The sequence below is a fragment of the Dromaius novaehollandiae genome, chromosome 7 (assembly GCF_036370855.1).
Source record: "Dromaius novaehollandiae isolate bDroNov1 chromosome 7, bDroNov1.hap1, whole genome shotgun sequence".
NCBI classification, from domain to species: domain Eukaryota; kingdom Metazoa; phylum Chordata; class Aves; order Casuariiformes; family Dromaiidae; genus Dromaius; species Dromaius novaehollandiae.
This window is the reverse complement of record NC_088104.1, coordinates 31,633,559-31,660,509: the sequence shown is the minus strand read 5'-3', so window position 1 is coordinate 31,660,509 and position 26,951 is coordinate 31,633,559. Positions and strand designations below refer to the sequence as shown.

At 38.0% G+C, this 26,951-nt stretch overlaps 1 protein-coding gene across 15 annotated transcripts in view; it reads right to left on the bottom strand.

Annotated features, from left to right (window-relative positions):
* Positions 1–26,951, bottom strand: part of GULP1 (GULP PTB domain containing engulfment adaptor 1) — a 148,669-nt gene that overhangs the window by 89,965 nt on the left and 31,753 nt on the right. For 8 of the 15 annotated variants that reach the window (XM_064515059.1, XM_064515057.1, XM_064515068.1 and 5 more), the window contains one exon: positions 742–862. The exons of 3 other annotated variants lie outside the window; for them this stretch is intronic. The gene's annotated coding sequence lies outside the window, so the exon portion shown is untranslated. Of the gene's footprint in view, positions 1–741; positions 863–3,707; positions 3,805–9,156; positions 9,234–11,745; positions 11,765–26,951 lie in introns of those variants that run through there. 4 more of the 15 variants (XM_064515058.1, XM_064515065.1, XM_064515060.1 and 1 more) reach the window with 3 other exon arrangements.

The window sequence follows — 26,951 nt, the reverse complement described above, 5'->3', positions numbered from 1 at the left end:
ATTCAGCTTTATTAAAGTTTTAGAGAAGTATATCATAACCACCTGCACAAGAAACTCATTCATTGTATCGTAAGTCCCCAAGTTCTGCCTTTCTCCAATAAATCAGTGGAAACTTCACAGTTGCTGCCTTTCCTTTACTCAGGCAAAGCTTTCTCTGTACACTAGATAGGAGAAGCATGGAGACTGCAACCTCACTGGACTTTAGTGGTGTTTTGAAAGTAAATATTGAGTGATCAGATGTGGAGAAGGGAGGGACATAAGAAAAGAGAAGGAGATGTCATAAATATGTCAGTGTCATAAAACAACATCCATCTCAAAGAAAAGGAAAAAGGTGATGTTGGTCAATGGGTAACAGTGATATCAATAGGCATTATTCTGTCCCTCAGCAGCATGGTTGTTGAAACACAGTAACTTAGGCTGAGAGCGCTTTGGGTCAACAACATGGATATACCATATACTCAGGGGCTGACTTCATGCCAAGGATACCCATGAATAGGGGAAATGGACACAAACAGCTCTTCTCCCCCCTCCCCCCCAGCAAGGGGCTCTAAACTTTGCCTTTTGGCTTTGTTAAAAACACTTCAAAATAATTCTGGCTTGAATCATTCATTCCAGTCAAAAAAAAAAAAAAAAAAAAAAAAAAAAGAGGGGAAAAAAATCCTTCAACTGAAAAAAACCACCCAAATATTTGCATAATCCTTTGCTGCAAAGTAGTTAACAGCAACAATTAGAACAGCTTACCCTTTTGCATTCAAATTTCTTGCCAAGGAATAGAGCAAGCACTTGTTCTCATGTAGAATAAATCACTCATTTGTCAGTATTTCTGAATTTCTGTCACTGCTGCTTTATACTTTCTCATGTACTAGAATAAAAAGAAACAATGACACATATTAGTTGTGAACTAGTGCATTACAAAGAAGTGTTCTCATTTAAAGAATTCTAATGTAAACAGCTTAATAGAAATACACTTCACACTAAAACTTTTCAATTGATTTAGACCTTTCCAACAAAATTCTGACTAAAATGCTGGAAGGAACAGAACTGCATCTTCCAATCGGAATTCGGACTCCAAGTGTTTTCCTGTAGCTCCCTGATCCAGAAGTGCCCTATACCAACAAAAAGACCATTTAACACATAGAACAATGGACCGTTTATTATTTGAACTCCACTAAACATGAGATGTGCAAAGGCATGTGGCATTAGACCAAAGTCTTTCTCCTTTATGAGAAGTTGGTTACTAGTCCAACCATAATAGGGAAAAAAAAAAAAAAAAAAAGAAAAAGAAAGAAAACTCTGCCCCAACAGATGCTAGGAAATTGGCCTGTAGAAATGACATCCTATCTTGCTTCAACACAAGAAAGCTCAAGCCCACTCTGCAATAGAAACAGGAGCCAAAGACATCTGCTCCTGCTCCCCCTTTCTGATTTTACCAGAAAAGCGCATGACATTGCTCCTCCTAAGTATCTAGCCTGCGTTCTGCGTTTCAAGGTATTTACAGATGATTTTCAGATACTCTTATCCTCTTTGCTGAACATTTGCACAAGCCATACGAATTTAATTCTTGATGTTTCTGATAGTTCAGACGCATTTAATTATACTATTCCCCTCAATTCTCTTGAATATGTTAACAGCTTTCAGGTATTGAGATAAAGACCTTTACATAATAGAATTTTTACCTAATCAGCAAGAGAATGTTACCTCCCTGATCCATGAAATTATAAATGACTCTACATCTTCTATACAGACATTCTTTTCATTGGTCTAGTTTTTGCTGCCATACTGTAAAAAGCTCATCTTTGAGAGAAATACGAACTCATTCAACTTGTTTTTGTTTCTCTACTTCATTCCCCTTTCTCTGACATGTGAAATCACTGGTTGCTTTTTTCCTTAAGAAAAAAAACACTTCAAGTCTTATTATGCAGTCCTTCCCCATCTTGTACCATTTCCCATGTTAATTGACACATTTTTTTCATTAGCTCTCAACTGATTTTCACCAAAACCAATCCAATTAATTAGATGCTTTCCCTTTTCCTTAAGTCATGGTGGAAAATAAAATCAGACCAACAACCAAAGCATTCAGCACCTTGTCTGACCAGTTCCTTCAGTTTGATTTATCATTTACATTTTTTACAGTCAATCTGTTTTCAAGAACCATAAAGCTCTTGTACGACAGCCAAATTCATTTTTCAACAACACTGAGAGGCACAAATATCAAAGGCTCTTCAGGTACAAACACCCCAATACAAATAATTAAAGCCTGATACTCCAGTACAATGAATAAAGAACAAATAAAATAAATAATGAATAAATAGGAGATATTTTAAAACAACTCTTTCATAATGTAACTCAACAAGATAACATCACCCACATTCACTGGTGACCTTTCCTCAGCTTACCCTTTCCAGAAGGGCTCGTTAACATCTAAGGCTAACTAAGGCTGAGAAGGGTTTACTATGTCCTGCTACCTGATACCACTAGCCACAGTTAGAACAATTTATTTTGACTCTCTGTAAGAGCTAGAAACCACTCAAAAGTGCTCAGGAAAGGTTTATTTTCATTATTACACTGCTCTTAGTTCTCTGCAGCCTGTTGGAAGACACATCCCAAACCTAGAGACACACCTGAATTGTTTTAGCCTGGAAACATTCTACAAATTTGTCTGTGCACAATCTGTTGGGATTCTTTGCTTCCAAAGAAATAACATGCCTCACACTTGTTACCATTACCTGAGGTGACCTACTAGAGGTATCTTCTAGTTCAATTAAAAGAAAAATACTTAGCAGATAAGGGATATATATTTCAAGGTGAAACTGTAAATTAAGATACAAAAATGAAAGTAAGTTAAAGGAAGTTCTTGATTATACTTAACTTTTAGTTCTTTTTCATCTTTCCAGTGACTCAGCTAATTTAGGAGGATGACAATATCTAGCTCTACCCAAGACTGCCTAAGCAGCTTTATTTTGGACTCCATGTTCTCAGCTGTTTCCCAAGGAGGAAGAAGCTTTCTTCCTACTCCCTTGTACCTTTGTCCAACATAAAGTTGTCTGCTTTTTGTTTTGGATTGGTTTGCATTTTCATTGCATTTAGCAATATATTTTCATATATACCATTTTCTTTAGTCAATATCTCTATTTCATTCAAGTAGAATTTCATTGACTGGCTTTGAGTCTATTCAATGGAAACAGACAAGTGATGGTTTCCTTAGCCAAGGGGCTGTGATTTTCAACATTGCTACACTAGTCTATCATCATAAGAACGATCATTTACAAGTATTAATTTCCTGAAAACCTCTTCTGCCTCCCCACCTTGGGAGGAATAACCCCATGCACCAGTACAGGCTAGGGGCATACCGGCTACAAAGTAGCTTTGCAGGGAAGGTCCTGGAGGACACGACTGATCCTGAGCCAGGAACGCATCCTTGCGGCAAAGGCAGCCACTGGTATCCTGGGCTGCATTAGGCAGAGCATTGCCAGCAGGTCGAGGGAGATGATAAACCTTCCCCTCTACTCAGCCCTGCTGAGGCCACACCTGGAGTGCCGTGTCCAGTTCTGGGCTCCCCAATACAAGAGGCACATGGAGCTGCTGCAGCGAGTCCAGCAGAGAGCTACTGAAATAATTAAGGGACTACAGCATCTCTCACAGGCAGAAAGGCTGAGAGAGCTGGGACTGTTCAGCCCAGAGAAGAGAAGGTGGAGGGGGGATCTTACCAATGCCTATAGGTATCTGAAGGCAGGGCGTAAAGAAGGCAGAGCTAGACTCTTCTCAGTGGTCACCAGCGACAGGACAAGAGGCAGTGGGCACAAACTGAAACACAGGAAATTTCGCTTGAACACAAAAGTACACTTCTGCTCTGTGAGGGTGGTCGAACACTGGAAAAGGCTGCCCAGAGAGGTTGCGCATCTTTCATTCTTGGAGACATTCACAAGCCATCTGGACATGCCCCTAGGCAACGTGCTCTAGGTGACCCTGCTGGAGCAGGGGGGCTGGACTAGGTGATCTCCAAAGCTCCCTTCCAACCTCAACCACTCTGTGATGATTCTCACTTGGTAACACATCCCCCCTTTCTCTAAATAGCAAGAATGCATTCTGCCTTCCCCTGTTCTTCCTGTAATAGTCACCATGTCCACAAAAGACCCCAAAGCTACCAAACTAATGATCTAGTATGCTACTAGAATAAAAGCAGAGTGTTAGTGTATCAGGAACATTTTCTGTAGGAGTTTTCTGACAGGCTGCATAGTCAAACTATAACGTTGTGGTACACTATCTTGTTATTTTGCCAAGGTTTTTTGCTTTTTGTTTTTTGTTTTTTTTTTTTAAACGTAATACATCATGCTCATGTATTTCACTTGCTTCTATCATGCCTTTATAGGAATACTGAGTTAATAAATGCTCAAGGTCATTTGTGTAAGAGAATGCTCTGGATTTACAAAATACAAAGAATTTTCCCTTGATTTAATGTGAAATACATCCTGTACCATTTCATCATCATGACAGCACTGAACTTGATAAGCAAATGCTATACACTCACACTGATGCTCTATTTCTTAAATTTCACTTAAAGAAAAAAGGCAAGAGGTAGAAAATTGTAATTTCAGTTTTTTGCACTAACATGCTTTTGATTTTATTTCATATACATATCATGTAGTCATTTGATACTTCCAGGCCAAAAGGACAAAAACATTAACCAATTCCCCACATAATGACTTCATGATTTTATTTGAACCTGCACAGCTGAGCTCCTCCTGTCTCCTGGAAGGCAACAGAAGCTCTAGACACTCAGTCCCCTTCAAGAACTTAGGTTTTAAAGACAGCTTTCACTTTAATGTTTTCCTGTCCACTGACACAGGAACTGATCCAGAAAGGAAGTCTGAAGCTAGGTCTGAACCACACTTAAATAGGTTTAACATCTCACTCAAGAGCTGAACCCCACTTAATTAAAAAAAAAAAAAAAAAAAAAGTTTAAACACCTTTGCGTCCCTCTTTCTCCTGCAATTGAGTAACAGCAGTATTCCAATCACAACTTCTACAGTAAAAGCAAAAGACTAGACTTTATCACTCCCTAGAAGGCATCACTTATTAATGCAGTATTGAAGATGGGATCAGAAGGGAGCAATGAAACTGGGAACCACTGGCCCAATGGCTTTGCTCTTTCTTATTTACCTCCAACTGTCCTGTAGTGACTGGAGCAGTAGAGACAGCCGCCTGCCAGTAAACTGGTATTCAGGAACTCATTCACACTGCACTGCTCAGAGACACTACAGCCAGTAACTCAAGAATTACATTTACAGAGCACCTCTCAGCCAAAGGACTCAGATGTGCGGTAGAAACTTAAAGCAATTCACCAGTTACATTCAAAGCACAGACATTACAGAAATCAGGCAGAGATGTTCTTGAACTGGAATTATCAGAGAACAGCACGGAAGCCCCTTCGCCAAGCTCTGTTCTCGTACAGAAGCCAACAACTTGTCTGAGTACAGCAGCAGCTCTTAGGCTGTTAGCACTTGGTAAAATGGTATCTGTAACATTAAGCAACATCACTACTCATTTAATCTAATTCATATTACAATACCACTAAAATATTTGTATGTACACTACAAAAAAGTGAAAAAAGAAATTTATTTGCAAATGTAAGAGATTTAGCAATCATGAACAGGCAGTACTAGGCACAGAATATAATACGTGGGAAGCAAAGCACACAAGACAAACCCAGCTATTAGAACGCAGTCCAAACTATAGAAGTCCTAGTGTATAGTAAAAACTCTCCCTAAATATTCCATTTTTATTCAAGGTTCAAAAGAGTGAAGACACCTCTTTGTAGTCATAGCTTAGTGGAAGCTATGCCAATTTTAGAAGGCGAGATAAGCATTTTAGTCAAGATGTAAAATCTGTTCAAGGTACTGTATTCCTGACATCATTTCAATGCAAGATGTTCCAAGTCATTTAAATGCTGCTCTTCAAAAACTCCTGGATGAATAACCATGCTTGTTCTTCATGGACAGGTACAGCACATCTGATTCAAAAACATTTATAATCCTGAATATATGATAACAGGAAAAAGCAAAAAAAGCTAGAAGCCACAAAACAAATGAAAAACCAAGAACAAGTCCTAAACCCATACCTGATTATTGGAAGACTATTCCAAATGAGGACTAGCGAGGCTGTGGAAACAAATTCCTCCCAAACTATCCCTTTTTCAACTTTGATTGTGCCCATCCCTGCCCATCTTCCTTCTTCAGTTCATAGATACATCCCTCATTGCATTCTTACTGCAGCTCAGTCTAATACTTCATCCTCTTTCTTTCATAATTTACTTACCTTCTTCTTTTTCAGAGTCCTGAAAATAATTCTTATAAATATTCCAGTTCAAGAGATATACAAAGAAAACTGCTATTATAGACATGTCACTAAAATTCTTTTGTCTCAACACCTTATCTATGTAATTCATATTAGAATGGGCTTTACTTACATATCTGTAAACAGATGGCCAAAGTAACTTGTTTCAAGTGTTTTTATTGACAATCTAGATTTTATTAAAAATTAGATCTGCAGTGTAGTATTATATAATCCTGACTAAATCACAATGCTAACGTGCAAAAACCTAGAGTAAATTCTGAGGTGGGTGATGAAAGAGGGAGAAAGCAAAGATGAAGTGCCTAGAGGAATTAAAACCACTGCGATATCAATGTTACATTAGTACTATACAATAAGGAGACGCAGCAGATTAAAGCCAGTTTCTTGATTTCTTCACAACCTGGGAGCAGTTATAACAGGGATTAGGTAACAGCGGCTGTTTTTCAAGTAGAAAAGAAACCTCTTCACAAGTAAGAGGGTTATCTAAACAACGTGTTGTCTATACGGCTTTAAAAAAGAAGCTTTCAGAACTTTGATGGGGCAATGAGAGGTTCTAAGGAAATAAAAAAAGAGCAGATCAATACAAAAATCAAAATCCAAACAAGGTTTTCTCGTAAACTTAGCTCAGGGAGCAGGATGTCAGAGTGCTTCTGATGGGAGAAAAGTTCTGACTTTTGTAGTTCAAAATCACATTCTCCTCTATACAAGGAAGGGACTACAAAAAAAGTTAAAGGACTGAGTAAACTTCCAGATTAGACATGTTCAATGCTTGCACTTTATATTAGATGAAATATATTAGATAAAGTGCAAGCATGAAACTAAAGATACAGGCATTTTTAAGCAGTGAAGAAACATCAAAACAGAATATAGCTTAAATCTTCTGTATGAGAAAAATTCATCCCAGGGATATTTTGAAGACCTCAGAGATCACAGAACTGAGTAATGTATACAGCCCTGTCACAGGGTGCAACTACTTTTATTCCTACTTTTTTAATTTTTGCCCATTAGAGTATCTCCAACAAAAGCAAGGAAAATCTCCTTATGGTTGCAGAGAAGTTCCAAAAACAAACCTGACAGTACACCCAAAACAACCAGAGGCAAACTGAAGAAATGCAATCTGTCTGAAGTCCTCCTTAGGCTATATGGCTTCTTGATAGGCAGCAGGCCCAGTTATGGACCTCTTCTCCTTTCAAGAAGGACAATCTTATGCTTAGTATGTTAAGTAAATAAAGCTTAGTGTTGAGTTAGAAAAGCCAGAATGGAGTTTTCCAGTTTGCTAAGCTGACATGCATATAGAAATGTAAGGTTACGGCTAGATTCAGTTACCACAGGTGGTAGAGTTTCCTAATTATTCACTCCTGAAAGCTGTGTTTTTAAGCTTTATTAGAGTCTAAACTCCAATACATAAACGCAGAATATTTGGAAATAGCAACCACAATAGTTTCATCACATGCCCTGTTCTTTTTTTAAATGGGATTTCTATGTCAGTTTTCAAAACATATTCACAGCAGAGGCAAGCCTACCTTGATCCTCACAGCCCTCTAGATGTAAAAACATATTTCCAGTTTCAGACATGCAGGTGAGTCACTGTCACAGAGAGAGACTAAGCCTATGCTTTTCAGCAAGCACCAAATTTTAGTATCTTAGATTTATAATAGGTTCATCATTTAAAAGGCCCGAAAATCCAGAGAACTGATTGAGATCAAAGCCTGCCCCTCCACATCCCCCACAGTCAGGCACAAAGTATTCACAGGAATATATGTAGGCAGCTAGATACACTGATCTCAGTGTAAATCCTCTATTTCTGGTAATCTTATTAAAAACACCAGAAAAATCAGAATTCAAGTCTTTCTCTGTAGACCTGTGATCTGCTTGTCTCTTGAACTGACTTAAGGAACAAAGCACTTCCATACCCTGGTCTTTACTCCTGTTTGGATGGCAAGTTTTATTTCAACATTTTGACAAATTACTCATTTGGGACCAGTTTTAAAGAAAAGAGCTGTTTGTACCTAGTGACACAATTTTGATTACATTTGTGATTTATGAGAAATTATTTAAATAAGGCCAGGTTACAGATGACTGTGTGCCTAAATCAATGCAGCCTAAAACTGCATAAAACAGAGAAACTTGAGTGTCACAGCCCTTGAAATCATAATTTGTGATAATTTAATCTTTGTACAAATGTATATAAAAAGAGAATGAAACTATTAGAATTGTTATCTCTGGAAAATAAAATTCAAACAGTAAATAAGAGCAGATTATTAACAGCTCCAAAGCATACGATACTCAATCCCAAGTAACTGATACCTCTTCTAGCATAATATAGGTAGCAGCCACACACCAATATACAATCACATTTGGAGTAATTGACAATGGCATCACTTCATATGAGAAAATGTCCCACTTAAAGAAATTATCAGAAAGAACATTTTTCTCTTATGATAAATTAGATTATTTAGCTACTTTAACTGTTGCTGTTATTGAAACTCAGTATGAATAAAAGTGATGTCAACAGTTATTCAGTAACATTCGCAATTGTTTATGAAAAATGCCTTCATTATTACAGCTAGAGAATTTTGTTCATTGACACTCACCCAACTGCAAAGGATTGGCAGGGTCCAGAGATTAGCCCCTGCCATCTGCACATGAATATGTATTGAGCATTCATTCAATTAGCAAAAAAGAAGTTATATTGATTATAACTAAAACTTATAGAGCACTGTTTAAAAAAATTCTAATGGAGTGATTTCATCCAGCAGAATCCTAATATCTGTCAGAATGGCACTTGCCAATATGAAAGCCTACCATTAGTGGGGCTCTTAGGCATCAGTCATATTCATTCAGCTCCCAGTAAAAGTTGAAAGATGACCCAGTGTCTTTGCCTAAAAACAAGAACTTACATTATTCAAAGTAGGGAACAATTCCCTCTGTTAATATTTTGATATTATATAATGAATGCTGCTACCAGTCACATGGTTCTCAGAAAGCTTGCTTACCTTAGCTTTCAGGTTTTCCAGCTCCTCCACAATAAATTCCCATGACTTAGTCCCTGTTGGGCTGTAAAAGTTGCATCCTTATAGGTTTTCTGAAGCACTTCCTGCCTCTTGCTACTTCACAGACCTGCACTTGGAAGCACTGTTGACTACATCCCTGCTGCCTCCCTGCAATGGCCTAAGCAGACCATTATGCAGACCTTCAACCTCAGCCTGGATTCCCTTGCTATTTGAGTATTTCAGGTTAGATTGGAACTGCCTGGAGCACTTGGCATCCTCCTCCCACAACTCTAAACTTCTGTGAATCAAGGCACCTTGGAAAAGGCACAACCAAAACCCTTCTCCCCTGTATGCTACCTTCAGCATTGTTTCTGGAAGCAGAAATCATGAGATTTAAAATAGCATTTCCTATTTCTGATTCTTTTTTATGTTATAACAGTATCATAACAGAAAGAGAGAGGCAAGAAACAAAAAGTACGAAAGCAAGCAAGGCAGCTAAGTGGAATGATGACGAAAATGAAGCCTCAAGAAAATAAAAACATGTCAGGCATCCAGTAAATAAGACATTACATTGCAATTTATAATAGTATTCCTCTCCAGTGATCATGGCTTTTCAAAATCCTCACTGTTACTCTGCACTTGAGTATTCTCCAGGCAATAAACATAACATGATAATCTACCACTGGCTGTATCCATTCTGCCCTCAATTACAGGCAAGAAGCATCCAAACAGTAAGACAGGAACTATGCCTGCCCTTGTGGACGGAGGCAGTGCAAGAAGTATTATGAGCTTCACAGACTCCCAGGATTATACCAATACTGCAATAGTGTCACATACAGATACTTACATCCACCTTAAAGAAAATTAGCTTAGTTGATGCAAGCCATAGCAACACATTAGAAGTAGCAACACACTGGAAGTATCACCCAGCTTCACCCTGGATACTTCATCCTGTTTCTCAGGAAGTGGTCCAGAAAGGAAAAGAAAGAACAAAAGGGGAAAAAAACTAAAGCTTCACAAAACTGAGTATTTGCTGGGAGCACTGGCATTATGACATTTTTCAGCACCTATGGCAGCTTCCTTGGCATTGTCTCAGATCGCACTGACCAGACAGACATCCCCTTTCTTTTAAGACGCACTCTATTTACTATTAGACACAGGTGGTGAATAGCATGACAGTATATTTAGGCAATCTACTGTTAAATGCAAAAAGGATTTTTGATTTAAAGTTGGTAGAGAAGGTTATATACCGCAGGTTAAATGAAATCTCAGTCTTCAGATATTTTTAGTGTAAGTAAATAAATAGACTGCATCCAGAAAAAGGAGAGGGAGACAATACAAAAGAACAAGACTACCAAACTATATTCAGAGATAATTAATGATTCACTGCTTATTTTAATCTAACACACTGTACATTTTGTAGAGGTATCTACAAAATGCTGTAAGTCCTTTAGCAAGAAACAACTATGACAATTATCTTTGCAAAATATTTTAGAAAGGCTTCTCAACTATATCACATAAAGTTCTGATGCTTTTTATACATTTGTAAGATAGTCAAGTATGGTTTTCATCTATGTTTCCACAAGCTCTCTCAAAGATTTAAATTTGCTAAGCACATTCTATAACACAAGCCCGTTTTGCTGTAATCGGTGACCAAAAACCAGATATACTCCAACTTTGTGTTGCAAACTTCATTACATAAAGCAAATATAAGCCAAAATCTTAGTGAAATAAATACATTATTTTACATTGATACACCAAAAAGCTTAATAATTATCACTGAACCAAAACTGTTAATAATATGAATTTAAATATTTGACAATCAAATGTTTCAAGCAAAATGTATCATAGATGCTGCATTACAAGAAACATAGCACTCCATACAAGATTCTTTTAACACTGTATATAGTTAACTAGGGATCCCATGATCAACGTGAATGCGGATATTCAGAGAAATAAAGGTTACAGGGCAGTTTTACTTGGTATCATACATTATCCTTCTCCAGGGACACATCACTAAAGTAAGCAACTCCCACCAGTTTCTCTGAAATAATAGGCATTCTGGAGTATTTACAAGGAAGGTTGTTTTCTGATTCCACTTACACAAAATAACAATTCTTCTTTCCCTTATCCTCAACTCCACTGCAGTAATGTCCATTGGGAAGTCAGCAAGTATCACTTCACCTACCACTTCAAAAATACACACTTTTTATAAAGCTGTTAATACAGATGCAAGTTAACTTGCCCATCTCACATCCAAGGTAGGTCAGAGGCACCAACTAGACCCCCTTTACTCTTTCTAAATAAGATACCATGACTTAAAGAACAAAACAAAAACCCTGTAGAAAACCAGGGACAGATACAACCCATTGACATTCTCTAGAATTTTAAGCAAACCCACCTGCACTGGAATGAAGCAAAACAATCCCAGTCGGGCACAGGCAACATGCTTTATCCTTCTTTCTGATGTCTAACGTCTCCCATTGAAACATACTATTTGGCTTTGCCTCAATTTGGGCATAGTCGTCATTGCAATGGATGAAGAAGCCAAGGTCTTGGCGATGTCAGCATCAGTGTAAGCATATTCAGTCTGGCTTGTTGTGGAAGTTGGAAGATATGCAGTGAATTAATTAGGAGAGAATATAAGGTATAGCCCCTTTCTTCCACTAAATCTTGTTTTAACTCTTAAAACAGGTGCAAACTGTCTTTACAGAAAGTCAAAACTAGTTACTGCATGATTTCTTCATATTCATGTTCATATTTCTTGGTAAATTTATCTCCATGATGCATCCTGACTTTAGTGCTTGTTTTGCAGTCTTGTTTTCTTCCCGTCTCCTCTCCCCCTTTTAAACCACTTTTTCCTTTCATAATGGTGTCCTACCTTTAATTTCTCCCTCCTTTCTTTTCCTGGTTAAAACTTCTCTCTGTTGAGATGACAGAAGTCATAGCTTATACTGACTGATGATGAGACACTGAGGCCTTCAGTAACCCCTCTATCCCTGCATGGGATTGCTCCAAGTTCTTTGCAGCCTGTGCTCTGCAGCAGACTGCTATTGCTGCTGTGAGACAGCATACTATCCCAGTTAAATACAACTACAATAGTATATTCTGTTTTATGATGGAGGTCTGGTGAGGTCATGCTTGACGAATATTTGACTAAACAGGGGAAGATACTGCTTCTAGTTGATTTCTAGGCACAGATCTATTGTAAAGATCCAAATTCAGCACTAGTTGCATACAGGAGCAACCATTACATCCACAAAACCAGCATTGTAACTCAGTACTTCAACGCAGTAGCTTCTGCAACATCGTAACTTCAGTCCCTCAGCTTTTTCTTGCCAGGTTTACATTTGACCCAGCCCTCACATACTCACAACAATTTATAGGACAGCAATCAACTCCCTCTTTTCCAAACCTGATGGAAAAAAACACCAGGTATTCTAATCATTTGGTAACCTTTATGATTACTAAACATTCATAATTAGAAAAAAAGTAAAGGACATGCCTTCTTATTTGCCTATTACAGATGTGTCCGCTTCAAAGATCGGTTCAAGTCTATAGCCATTTGCTTTAACCCTCTGTAGCACCAACTGGCAAAGTCTGACAAACTAGTTTGGACAGTACAATTTTGCTTTTCAAGACTGTTGCTAGCTCTTCTGTCCTATTCTTAAAGACATGCATTGCTTTTTCATGCCTGGAAGCACATTGTAATAGTATCACAGTACAAAAATCAGTATGAGTAAAGTTCAGGTCGTGCTATATAGTCTTACTACTGCTTCCTAAATTTCAAAGACAATATTATATTCACAGTTTCATAAAGACTAATATTTCAGTATAATGAGTTATGCCTGACAATTCTTAGGTGCATATGTAATGACCAAAAGAACAATTTCCAAGTGGCAAAGATCTCACAAAGATACATCTGCATAGTAAAATGTTACAAACCAGTAGTAAATAGAGCTATTCTATTGAGACATTATTTTTAATCCTGGGAAAGGCTAATGATGTGACTGTGACAGAGCCACTAGACCTGGAATAAAGGCCCACATGAGCCCAGCTCCAAGGGGATATCAGGGGAGGCCAACTCAAAGGGGATTTTCTCTGTAGAGAACACAAGCTCCCTCCAATGACTCTGCAGAAATTTGAACTCTGCCTTCTTTGACTATGTTTGCTTTTCTAGGAAATAATTACTTTTTTAAAAAAATCTGATCTCTGTATTTTTAGATTTCAAATTAGGAACAATCTGAATCCTTAGTGAAGAGATCAAATACTTTATTTATAACAGCCAAATAGAAAGCCACAATGCATTCTTGTCATACAGAGAACAGTATGGATAGCATTTTTAAATGTATTATGAAGAGGTTATATATGCATGTGCACAGTCCAACTGCAAGCAAACATTTCTTCATAAAAGACCCCAACTACAAGTATCTGAAACCCAGTATTTAACTGCAGAAAGGCAGCTGACCTTCTGCCGAGGCACAGCAATAACCATACAGTCAAAGCCAAGAGAAATGCAGCCCAACTGGAAAAACATTAAGATATGCACATTTGGGAAAATCCAAGATATGAGATACTTTGTAGAGACTAGCAAAATATGAAAGTGGCAGGTTACAACAGTGAAGCCTTTGGACAAGTGAACTTCAGAGGCTCTGAGCAGATTTTTCACTTCTTTTATTTACTTTACTGGCTATTGAGTTAAGTAAAAGTGGGCTAATAGGGAAGAAGCTAGTCCAGTGAAGAATGAACTGCAGAAACTACAGTATCATCAGTATGGGAAGGTAAATAACAGAAAGATACCCTAGCCTCATTTCATCTGATTATTTCTATTCCATATTAAATGTAGCTCTTGAAACTCAAGAGCATGCACGCACACACACACACACCCAAACCTTTATTATCAGAAAACAGTGAAAGGTTTTCAGGGCTTCCTACAGAATTCCTAACAGAGTATTAACCCTAAGAAAGATTAAGTGAATAAAGAAAAGACACTTTGATTGTAGGGTGGAAAGAGAGGTGAAATCCTCTTGAGAGCTCACATCAATGCACCCCAGGTTATCAGTTTCCCCTAAGTAGGTAATGCCTTGGATGTCAATTGAAGTCATTAAACCCCCTTTTTAATGCTTAAGCTCCCCTGACAGGTAGCTGGGGTATGGGGGGAACTCCATGGGAATCTCTCCTGCTAACTAAGTACACTTTCATTTAGAATCCTGATGAACTGAAGCCCAGTAAGTGATTTTTTTAAATAACACATATGTGATTATTAACAAAACTGATTAACACCAACATGTTACTAATTCTTATAAAGATATCTTCATTTGAAAAATTATTTTCATTTGCTATATTTGTAGAAGAAAGAAGCATCACAGCTTTACTAATTATGGATGACCGGCCAACATGGATTTCTAAAACCAGATTTGTAAACAGACCAGAAGCCCAAGGACACCTCTGTGTATCAAATTTATACCACTACCATAAACAAGCATACTAAAGCAGGACATTCTTTATGGATGAAAACAAAGCAAATGGTGATGAGATTTGAGTAACAGATTTATTCCAGGAAACATTGACCTTGTGATCATATAAAAGACAGACAGATGTTAGAACTGCCGCTGTGAAAATTCAGCTTATAAGTGATAAGAGCTCAAGTGGACAGTGACTTGAGTTGTACCGGAAAAGTTTGGATTCCACTGAAAAAAGTTTCTGCACAGTAGGTTTTTAAGGCATTTTTACTACTTTATGTATGTTGCCGCCTCCCTCAACACAACCATTCTGAGGAGGGTTTGTAAAAATCAAGGGATTCCTTCAGTTAGCTCCTGTTGCAAATTGCCCAAGATATCCAAACCCCAGCCAGTACATCAGCTGTGAAAGACGCATCAATAACACTTGCCAAATAATTTTGGTCTTCTTTCTGAATAACTCTGTCAGTAGAGTAGGATCTAACCTTAGCATTTGCTATAAATTCTGTTTGGTCCCTTTTTTTGTAAGGTATTTGTTATCAAACACTTCTGGACATCTCTGCTCACATACCAAACATCTAAAAACTATGCTGCAAACCCATTTCCCTACTGTCTCATTTCTGCAAAAATACCTCCCCTCGAATCAGGAATGCAAGTTCTTCACTGCTTCCTCTAGCATATATACTCCACCTTTTTACCGTGTTACAATTTTGGGGACTTCATTTGTAAGAGATTTAAATTTACTGAAAAGTGCAAATCAAATAGTAAGCTTTGCATATAGTTCTAATATTCCAAAAATCCAAGTGAGGTCATACCTTCTCAAGTTTATATAAGCCAATCTTCTGAACTCATAAGTCTCATTCAAGTTTATATTTACATACGAGACTGACAGATACAGAAATGAATTCTAGCAACTAATTTTTTCAAAAATCAAACTTTATGGGCTCAATTCTGTAAGATGCTGCATGCCTCCCACAGCATTCTCCTACAAAAGCATAGTGTATTTTATGAAGTAGAACTGGTCACTTACGTGTGCAGAATTGGAAAATATGTATCACTGCTTTGATTTTTAATTACAAGCTCCACAGCTATTAAAATACCTACGCACTCAAATTATTCATTGTATTTTCTATCGAATGGGATGACACTCAGTTTACATCATGTACTCAATTTCCTTTTCAGAAGTCCCTTCAAAGGCTTTCCTACATCATTTTTCTGGAAGCCACATAGCATTTAACTAATGAGATTTGAAAGGTGTCTTTTTTTTTTTTTTTTTTTTTTTTTTTTTTTTTTAAGATACAGGCTTTCACACATAATTCTCAAACACTCCCTCAATGATTTAAAACAGGAACATAGTTTAAGATTAAAAAGCAGCATTTTTCAAAGTAAGCTCTAAGGAATATGTACCTACGATCATAGATTATTTATGTATTTCAGCTGCTGTGCTAAAAATGTCAAACAGATGTCCACTAATCAGGTAGCTGACTCCTGAGAAAAATCAAAAATATACTCAAAACCTGTTAAACAGTCAATTTAAATCCACATGCTGAAATTAACAATTCAGTACTGATGTCTGGCAACTGCAGCAATACTGGTATAGGAAGTTCCCCCTGCGCATTCAGTACACATTCACATAGAGTTTCTAACCTGGGCCCAGATAAAAGCTTATGCTTTTTGTGTGCTCAAAACTAAAATACTCAAAAAGCATCTGGGCAACCTTATGAGTGGGAAATTCCATTAAGGACCCTTAGACACAAAGGAAATCATCTTCGGTCCAAGAAGTCCTTGACCTACAGATCACTGAGAGAGACGCTCTGTATGCTACTTATTCTCATACCCTTCCCTAACAAACCATTAGGAAGATGGTTAGGACACTAGTAAACAGGATAGCACAGAGACAGAGCACTAGTCTGATTCCACACAGCCATTCTTTCAATTCATTTAACTCCTGGTAGAGCCCATGGCAATTATAGGCTTTGTTGCCCAAATCATCCAATATTAGAATTCACTGCTCCTACTCAACTGCTGTTGATGCTCTACGATGCTGACAGGACTCCAAGCCGGCCTGAGCTAGAAGTGAATTTGTCCTTCTGTCTCCTGTCTTCTGTCCTGACTGTCTCCTAACGCAAGATCCCCAGAAATGATCCAGAGGCTTTAAATCTCAAAAGCCAATTTTTTTAGAACAACAGCTGTCATAAATAAATCTCTCAAGAAAAGAAAACTCAAAGTGATTGGTCAAACAAAAACAAAACACAGAAGTTTAGACAGAAATTTTCCTGTGCCCACTGTGTCCCTGCCTGCACCTCCTAGGCTCAGTTTGAGTGAAGTCAGGAGGACTGCGAGTCTGTAAACTAACCTTATTCACTTCTAGTCCCCTAAGGACTTCTCATCGCCTCTGGGGCCTTGCTGGCTCCTCCTGCTCCTCAGTGCAATTTCTGAGGCACTGTGTGAGCTGTGACTTTCTGCAGCTCTTGCCAGGTGTCACACTGTCATTGGAAATTCCTCTCCCATAAGCAGACTCAGTTGCCCCAAGGGAAGAACTATTTCTTCCTTTCTTCCAGTCAGTCCTCCTGCCTAGGCACTCTTAAAAAGTAAGACAAAACAGAAGATTGAAACGGTCTTTCAAAGACACTGCGATATTATCACAGTGGTCATTCCAGCTCAAAGCAAGGCAACAACCAAGAAGCCACACAATCATGGCTAACATTCCTGACCTGTTGTTTTTGCAGTTAAAGCTAAAACATTCCAATTTAAAGGATAACACCACTTAGGAACTTCTCACATCAATATTTTACTACAACAAAGTACACATAGTGGGGAATGAAGTCAACCCACAGTGTTAAAAATGGTAATTAATGTAAGATGTTCCATCCCCCAGATTTCATAAATCCTGTGCAAAGAATATAGTAGTTTTTCCCCATAAGAATGAGAAGTATCTACAATACTAAAAATAAATGCTACAGAGCACCCTAATACTGACTTTGATCCCTATGGAACAGGATGGTGAACACACAAACATTTCTGGGTGAGACCTGAAGTCATTAATAATAAAAACTTAAAATTGACAATAACTTAAAAGCCAAACCTTTCTTGTGATATGGCTTGTTAGAAGACTAGAAAATGAAAAAATGAACCTGTATCTGTCAAAATGCTAAGAAATGGCTCTTTTCCCAAATACCAGCAATGGAAATTATGGAGTTTTTGGAAAAAATGCTAAAAGCAAGAAACATAAATCAAAGAGAAGCCAACTATTAAAGGTATATCATTAAGACAGCCAAGGCTTCTACACCATTCAATGAGTGGGTAATAAAAAAAAAAAGTGGTCTGGGAATCTTATATCTGGACCCCCACATCAGACCACATTTCAGATAATACTAAGCAAAGGATACCTTCCACTTGTACATACAGTCACAATATGTTACAGCATAAGGCTAGGAAGTGAAAGCATTCCTAAATTTAAGGACTTGCTGTATCTGTCACAGGTCATTGCATTTCGTCTACTTTCCACCTGTGAAAAGCTAAAGCAAGAACTTCTAATCTCAATTTAAATATTTCAAATTTTAAATATTTCTACAGTGTTGCCCCCAAGTGGTAATTTATTCCAAAGATTAATCATCTTCACCATTAAAAATGTATGCCTCCCTTCCAAAGTGAGTTATCCAGCATCTGGTTTAGTGAACGATTCCTTGTTACGTGTCTCCCTCCAAATGAAAGCATTCATTACTAACCACAGCTCTCCAACACAGTGAAGGCATTTCTCACTTCTTTTTCTAATAAGCAGAAGTCTCTTGCTGCAACATGGATCTCTTCTAGTCATCCAGTTTCTCAATAGCTTTGTCTGCAACCAGACACTATGGTTACGGCCATACTTTAGAATCAAATTTCATTAAGATATAGACAAAGCAAAGATCAATTACATGATACGTGTTTGATGTTTCATCTCATTCCCTCTGCCAATGCTGTATCACTCACCATTTCTTGCAAATATGCAAGAACAGCAATGCACTTGCAGTTCAGACTCACAGATGCCATGGAAGGCAGACTTCCTGGTGATCAATTATTCCAGACATAGATGATTAGCAATGCCTCAAATCTATGGTTCAAACAAGATTAATACAACCAGACGTATCAGAAGAGCTTATAATGGCCTGACTGGTTCATGACATCTACTTGAACTGGCCTGAAAAAGTTACCAGTAGTATCTCAAAGACACTAAACAGAAGAAAAAAAGCCCATGTAAATGCAGTTTAAGTAGCAGCTGGCTGAGCTAAGACTTCCTGGAGCAGGAACACGTAACTTGTCAATGTCACCAGTCAGTGGTAGCATCTGCAGTGAAGCAGTGCTCACCTGTTTCATTTAACAAAAGGTTGACAGACGAACAGTATTTTGAGAGAAACAAACAGTGTATTAAATTTAATTCCAAGTCCCTGGTTTCCAACACTGTCAAATACGCCACAACATATACACCAGAAATTAAGTGGCTACAGTACCTGTATGCTAAAAAGTTACCACTAATAAAATATACCATTCCTTTATGACATAAAAACACCCCCACTTCACTAAAAAAAAAAAAAAAAGCCACACACACGGAAAAGACTTTGGAATGTATACTTCACATTTTTTGGCAGAACACAAAGATCTTGCAACTAAACAGCATGAAGCACATGCCACCTAGGAGACTTCAAATAAAAATTCCCACCACAGAAGCAGCTGCCAGGATTCATTTCACCTTGATGATACTGTATCATAATAAGCTTCATTCAAACAAAACAGAAGATGCAGATATCTTTTACAGAAATGGAAACAAAATATACTGTGACAGCAAACTTCAGGCTGCTTCTTTCTTTTAACCAAAAACAGAGGGGTACTGCTAACACAAAAGGTATGAAAATTCACTACATTTTGTGTGGTTGCAACAGTTCTCCATTGCTTCACTTCCCCTCCCTGCACTCGTCTTTTCCAGAAGTCTTGTCAGAGATAAAAGCTACTGGGTTTGGAAGCAAGGTGCTTCTCTCCTCCAACTGTAAAGTGGCAAAAGAGATGTTCCACTGATGCTGTTAAACTCTTACTATATATCAGGGGGAAGAATAGTTGACAGGTCAATGTGATTGTGGATCCAGGTAGCTTCTCAATAACTCTGCTTTACATACGTTCCACTTTGCAGTTATACTGGATATATTCTTCAGCTCCATCCTACCCTCAAAGCCATTCTAATCACATAAGCACAGATGAACTTCTTCAACCTAAAGAAATTTCAAAAGAGATGTCAAACTGGAGTAACAGCCCATTTGTCATTACCAGCCATGGGATTTCACTTTTCGTAATGTATGTACGTCTTTCATTATGCTGGATATAAAGCCTCAAGAAAGAGAGGAAGTGTTCTGCACGTGTCCTTTTGAATGCAGCTAACAGTTGCATTTCCTGATACAGTAGTGCAACATTTCTAAGAGCACTGCACACTGCGCAAGCCCTGTTTGCACACTTAACTCCATGAGGATCCATGGCCGCAAAATTCAACTAATAAAGTACTCCTGAAATTACGATTCTAAGTCTTCTCTTTACAAAAATTAAAAGCAAATCGCACCTTGGACTTGCAGAGCATCTCTAGCAGTGAAACAAAAACAATTCTAACTGAAAGAGAAGACAAGGAATTTGCGAGACTCAAGTGCTAAATTCAAATCACTTTATCTAGTCAAGTTAGAGTAACTTATTTATTAGTTACTCTCACAAGAAGCCACCAGTAAAATAAACTGAACGCTGATTATGTAGAAACTGCGCTTGTTTCATTTTTTCAGGTTCCTGCTATTATTCCTACAACTACATAGGGAGCAATCTATGACAGTCAGAACCGCACCACTAAACAGTATCTTCTAGGTGTGGCCAGAAACAATCAGAAAGCCAGCATATTTGAAAGTAAAGGTAGATACCAAGTCAGCACGATTATTTGGGAGACAATTATAATTTTTTTTAAGTTCTTCTGGTTCTTCTTTATACACATAGAGAAGGTAAAGAAAACAAAAAGGGTTATGCTTCCCCACCCCAGTCCTTTACAGCATGGTTTCAGGTATCAGCTTGATTTGGTGATCAGTGTTACTGTTGTACAGTAGTTTTCTATACTCATCTTGCAAAAGTCTGTGCCTTTGCTATCTCGGATGCGTTTATCTAGTACAGTATTTCAAGCCATCCACCATTCCTTTGCTGTAGATCAGTCCAATAAAGCTGGTCTCTGGATCTGTCTACATCTTTTCCAAGCTCTGATTCATATTCTTTCCTGTCTTCTGGTTCTCTCACAGATCTCTCTCTGAGGCTAAACATTGGCTTTACTCCTTACTAGAAGGACTACATGCAATCTAGAATTAGCACCCCTTATTTCATATGGTTGAAAACATTAGTAAAAGGAAATCCTTCCAATGTTAACAACTTATGAAAGGTATTCTACAGGCATCACCTTTAATTTCAGGCTCCTACTGCCAAAGTTACGTCTGCCTCCTGAGCCATCTAATAGATTTTCAGCCACTGCTACCACTACAGAGCACTTTACTACGTTAGTGGCCCTAAACAAAACCACTAGTAGCTGGTCTAACAGATTAAGTGATTTATTGCCGTACACCTACAACTTTGATATCGTCAGATAACTAAAAACTCTAGCATAGATTACACTCACCTTAAAAAAAGTCAGTATAATGCCAACCACATTATTCACTCAAACGAACAAGAACAGTCTCCTTCCAGTAGGAAAGGATAACCAAGCATATGCATTAAGATATTCCCAACCTATTACAGAGTTTTCAGTGTAAACAGGATTTAGGGAGAAGTTAGGTCTCCTTCAACTCAAAACAGTTTATCCCTCCAGAATGTTCTGTGAAATGAAATATTTTGGCCAGGGTCAAATATTTTGACATCAAGAAATCCAAAGTCTCTTGATGATATATACAACTGTTTTGCTCAATGAAAGCTTCTTCCTTCCCTTTGAAGATAAGGATCAGATTATACTGGTCTCACGCAAAGTAATAGGGACAATCTAGGTTAATACTTCTTATTTCCTTACTGAGAACTCAGAAAGTTATTCATTAAAACTCAGCTGTTACTTCAGCGTAGAGGTACCAACTTATAACATGCTGTTGGTTTAAACTCTGATAAGGATGAACTCTTTTTTCATAGGAGCAGATAGAAACGGACATCCCTGTTGAGAAAAAGACTAGGTCTGGCACACGCTCTCTCTCCTGCTGCTTGTCAACATTTTCCCATACGCATTTCTAAGCAGCAGGACAAGCGTCTCTTCCACAAGACACACAGGATGACTAACGGCCTAGACCATTGTTTAACACTGTCATTGTCAAATAGGATGACTTTTGAAAGTCTCACAATAACAGGTTGTTAAAAGCCTTATTCCCTCCCCATACCTTTTTAGAATTCACAAAGGCTGGTGAAAAATGAGGGATTTACCATGGGGTGGGGGACCCAAAAGCTAAAGAACTTAGAGGAGAAACAGACTGGGACTTTCAGACTCAGAATGCAGGCACACTTAGCCACTTCCAGGAAAAATGCCAACCATGCTGCGACACAGCAGAGGAATAACGAGGACCATTTCCAAGCAATATTCGCTCACACAACTTACCTCATTCATATCTGAAACAACATTAAACATCCTCAGAAAGTATTAAGTACAAATGAAAGCAGCACAAAACCAGCTGTCTTCATAACTCTTAGTCAGTTCTTGGTCAGTACTTAGTAGACATTGGTAGCCAATTTCTTTTTAATTTATAAACACAGGGCAACCTTGGTAAATCCAGGCACACTAAGTAATGGCACGGCAATGCCAAAGTCCACTATAGGTAGCGAATGGCATGCCACTTTATTGCTTAATCAGGTAATAAAGCTTTGCATAATTGCCTGCTAAGAAAATATATCACAACATTAGCACAAAGTCAGTCAAGTCTGGAGCATCAATTTACCAAATGATGCAACTATGAGAAAGCAATTATGGAAATGAGATGGAAACATGCTACATCCCTCTTCTCTTTGTATTAGGTTTGTTCTCTCTCTAAAAATCAGAAGAGAAATTCTAATGATTACAGTAAAAGTTGGATCAACTACAAGTTACACATAGCATCATCCATATGTTGCTCTAAATCCTGCTTAACATAAGGTAGTATCACTATGCTTCTCTTCCAGATGCAGCAGAAAGAAAAAGATTTTGCCAAGGGTCACCCTGAACTAGATGAATACAGTCTAAACCTCAACAAATTATTTAAAAGGGAATACAGTATTTTGTGTATAAAATGGGACTGTACTCATTAAGTTATTTCGACATTCCACGCACACTGAAATCCATGTTGTAAGCAACCTACTGGCTGTTCATCCTTTCCCATATATCAATTAATAGTTGCCAGAGTTAATAACTCCCCATCACAGGCATGCCAAACCTACACAAAAAAGGCATTCATACATACATTTCCTTTTCAATCTCTTCTATAGAGTTAAGTAATTTATTGCCTTTTAAATGTCTAACAGATGTCTGTATCTGGTAAATACATTTCTTCTGATAAGAATCACTAAGGCCCTACTAAATAGAGTTGGCAGTCCCCTTATTTTGGGGACATATTTTTAGCATTAGTTCAATTAAATCATACCAGCATATTAGATCACTAACAGGATGCTCTGAATAAGCACACAGTCAGCACCTTACACCATATCCATCATTAAGGTAAATTGGCCCTTTGGGGCTAAATGCTGTAAGCCACTGTTCTCCAGCTTCTGCCAAAGATTTGAGAAAAAAGCAACCGTTTCTGTATGCAGACATCCTAGTCATATCACATGGTTTTGGGTTCACCATTACAGCAGTATACAAATAAAATATTTACTTAGTTGTGCTCAAAACATCCAGAAATGGTAAAAGGAAACGGTCACCCATTTTATACACTCAGAATTAAGATCCAGGAAAAAAAACGACTTCCCAGAGGCACAGAAGTACTTAAATCTTATTGGAACCTAAGGAAATGCCAGATATTACATAAAAGGTGTAATGAGGAAACAAAGCAGCTCTGTACTGAGCTAATATGGTAACTACTACTGACCATATTCCACTGCTTTATTGAATTGAACCTGCGATATGAGTTCATTCCAGAAGAATACCAGGGATGCACATAGTGCACGTGTGTACCACGAATAATGATGATATGAATGCATGTCTATGCATATATGTCTATGTTCTAAGCTTCCAAAATATACCACCTATTAAAACTTTTGTTACAATGAGGATGAAAAAGCTGCATTTGTAATTACTGTCAATACATTCTCATAATACCAAACTTGTGCTTTGTGACTAACAAATGCAATCAAGCAACACAGATGATACTGTACCTGAAATTCACTGTATTAATCAATTAACTGAAATAAACTTATTGTCAGAAAGATGCCACTTAAAGAAAACAACCTCACAATGCCTATTTGCATGTTTTAATTAACACATCACATAGAGAGAGAGAATAGTTATCAGAGCCTAAATCCTTCAAACAGATTCAAGCATAGGGCTTAACATTATCACAAACAGTTTAAAGATCAGAATTTCCTGTATCCACAGAGCAGTGGATAACATGCCTGTCAGTGACCAAGTCTCATAGGTTTAGCTCCCAGCAGACAAATCCGGATTTTATAATGGGACATGAATGTTTTGAGACATTCTTGTTTATACAGATATTGTACTACTGATTGGATATTCAATATAAAAGCCTCTTTGTTCACCTTATTTCTCAAGCTCCAACTCCAAACCAAAAAAAGCAGCTGTACAAAGTTTAAGTCTCTTAAACAGACAGCTCAAGGGGTAAATTCAGTATTTAATTATTACCAGGAAGCCTTTCCTCAGCCAGTATTCCAGACACTATTCGTTACCAAATTAGAGGTAAATATGACAATACAAACTCTCCAGGATGAAGGGTGTTGCCTGTCAGGGAGGCAAGATGCTGCAGAGAGCTTATTAACAGTACTTTGTTTTCGCACAAAGCTCTGGCTTTTCTCTCTCAGCTGATTCAGAAATCTTGTTCAGGTTGCCTATACTTCATTTTACTTCACAGGATAGCATGTTTAAAGATATTTTGGAGAGATGTTTGCTTAGTTTCTCTCTTCTCCTCCTTTTGACTCACTGAAGAGAATATGAAGTGAATCTTGCACAAATGTATGATATTTTTCCCCTCCAATAGAGAAGTTACTTCTTGTTATGACAAGTAAGACTGGAAGTGTCTCTTACCACTGTTATCCTGTATGAACACAGCTTTACTGCATTAGCGATTTTCCTGTCAAATCTCAGTGTCAGTGTGCCACGTCTGTTGCTGTAAAAGCAACATACGAAGATGCTCTAACATAGCTGTCAGTTTACTTCAGCAAAAAATTAGGGGCCCACATTTTAACACTTGAACTGTGGAAGCAAGCTGAAATATGCTTCATATCCTATATTTTTTTAACAGTGTGTGCAACAGTTGCATATAATTACTGCTTAGGCATTAGAGCAATTTATTGTATTTAGGGACAAAAATATATTTCCTTACTAGATGGGTTTTTTAAGGTACTTTTGAATTTGGAAACAAATCACCAGGCAATTAGGAAAATATTAAAATTACCAGGAGTTACAATCCAACAACAACAAAAAAAAAAACCCAACCCAATCCCAAGAACTAAAATCCTATCACTTGTTGCTTGTCAGGCACAACCTGCCAAGCTGTTAGCTTGCACTTTTAAAGCTTGCATTTGTTCATTGGCTGACCCGCACTGCTCAGTCTTAGCATGAAAAATGGCTTTTCAGCTCAGCTTCCTTTTAAGTGCCACCCACCATCAGAAGAAACAGATTATTCCCATGACTGGTCTGCTACTTTGCCAGATTCTTCTGGCTCTGTTCCCTCAGCTGCACCCACATCACCCTGGGGAAAAGTAAACCTTCCTAACTCTGTATCTTGCTCTTTCTGAAGTGCAGAATGAAAAGCAATTACTGTCTGATGCCATTTATAAGGAAGCTGAGGTGGAAAGACGGTTTTATCATTTATCAGCCTCCAGTTGCTGTGCCAGTCAGTAGTTCATAGGGTGCAGCTCAAGCTAAACCACAAACTTAAAATATGAGGTGTGGGGAATGGGGAACATAGCATGTTTTGCATAACACAGAACCATAAACAAACCAACACAGAGTGGAAGCCCTCCTAAAAATACACATACACACACTCGTCACTGATAATGCTGTAAAGGTTATTACATGCTGCCACCAGAACTGTCTTAAAAGATGGTCTAACAGGGCTGTTCTGCTTTCCAGTAAGGCATTCCTCCCAGCGGTTTGTTTACATTCAGGAATTATAAACAAGATTCCCTTTTCAAATTGAAACATGTGCTCTTTCATTCACAGTAGCATGAACAAATCACAGAGAGGATATATTTGCAGTTAGAAAACAAAAAGCCTCCAAACATGGCTTTGTCTACCAATTACTGCACTGTGGACTCTGAGAAAGACTCCATAAGGCAAGCCTTCACCCCCTCAGTATTCAAAGCAGTATTCAAAGCAGTATTCACAGCTGAAGGCCGCTACAAAGAACCCAGCAACACAGCAAGATTCCACCACACGATCAACAGGCATTAAAAACTATAGGTATCTCAAGGATCCTAACTCCTTTCCTCTTTTCCCCACTCCCACAAGAAAAGATAATGTAACAGTGACAGGTCACAGGAATATCAGTTCATCATTCAGATTCAGCCTAGAAAAGGAAAGAGCTTCAGAAGAGCTTTTACTATCTTTTCTAACGAGACAGCTGACATAAGAGGGTAAAGAGGAAGATTATGGTCGCCACTTCCCTGTGTGCTTGTGTTCTGAATTCAAAACAGCGCAGTGGGTTTCTGAAGAGAAACACGGGCAGCTGGGCTTAGTTCCTTTTACATACAGCTTCTTACAGTAGTTTCTGGAAATTATATTCCAAATTAATTCTTGTAATCACTCGAATGCAAAGGTTTTCACAATAAGTTACAGATGACTAGATCTCTTCAGGTTCATCTGCTGACAGTTCTGTCACAATCTGGCTGTCTCTGTCACACACACCGTTTACCCATTTAGTAAAATTATGGCAAAGAAGAATTTGCAGAGATTATCAGTAAACTGAAGAATTTTTGGAAATGG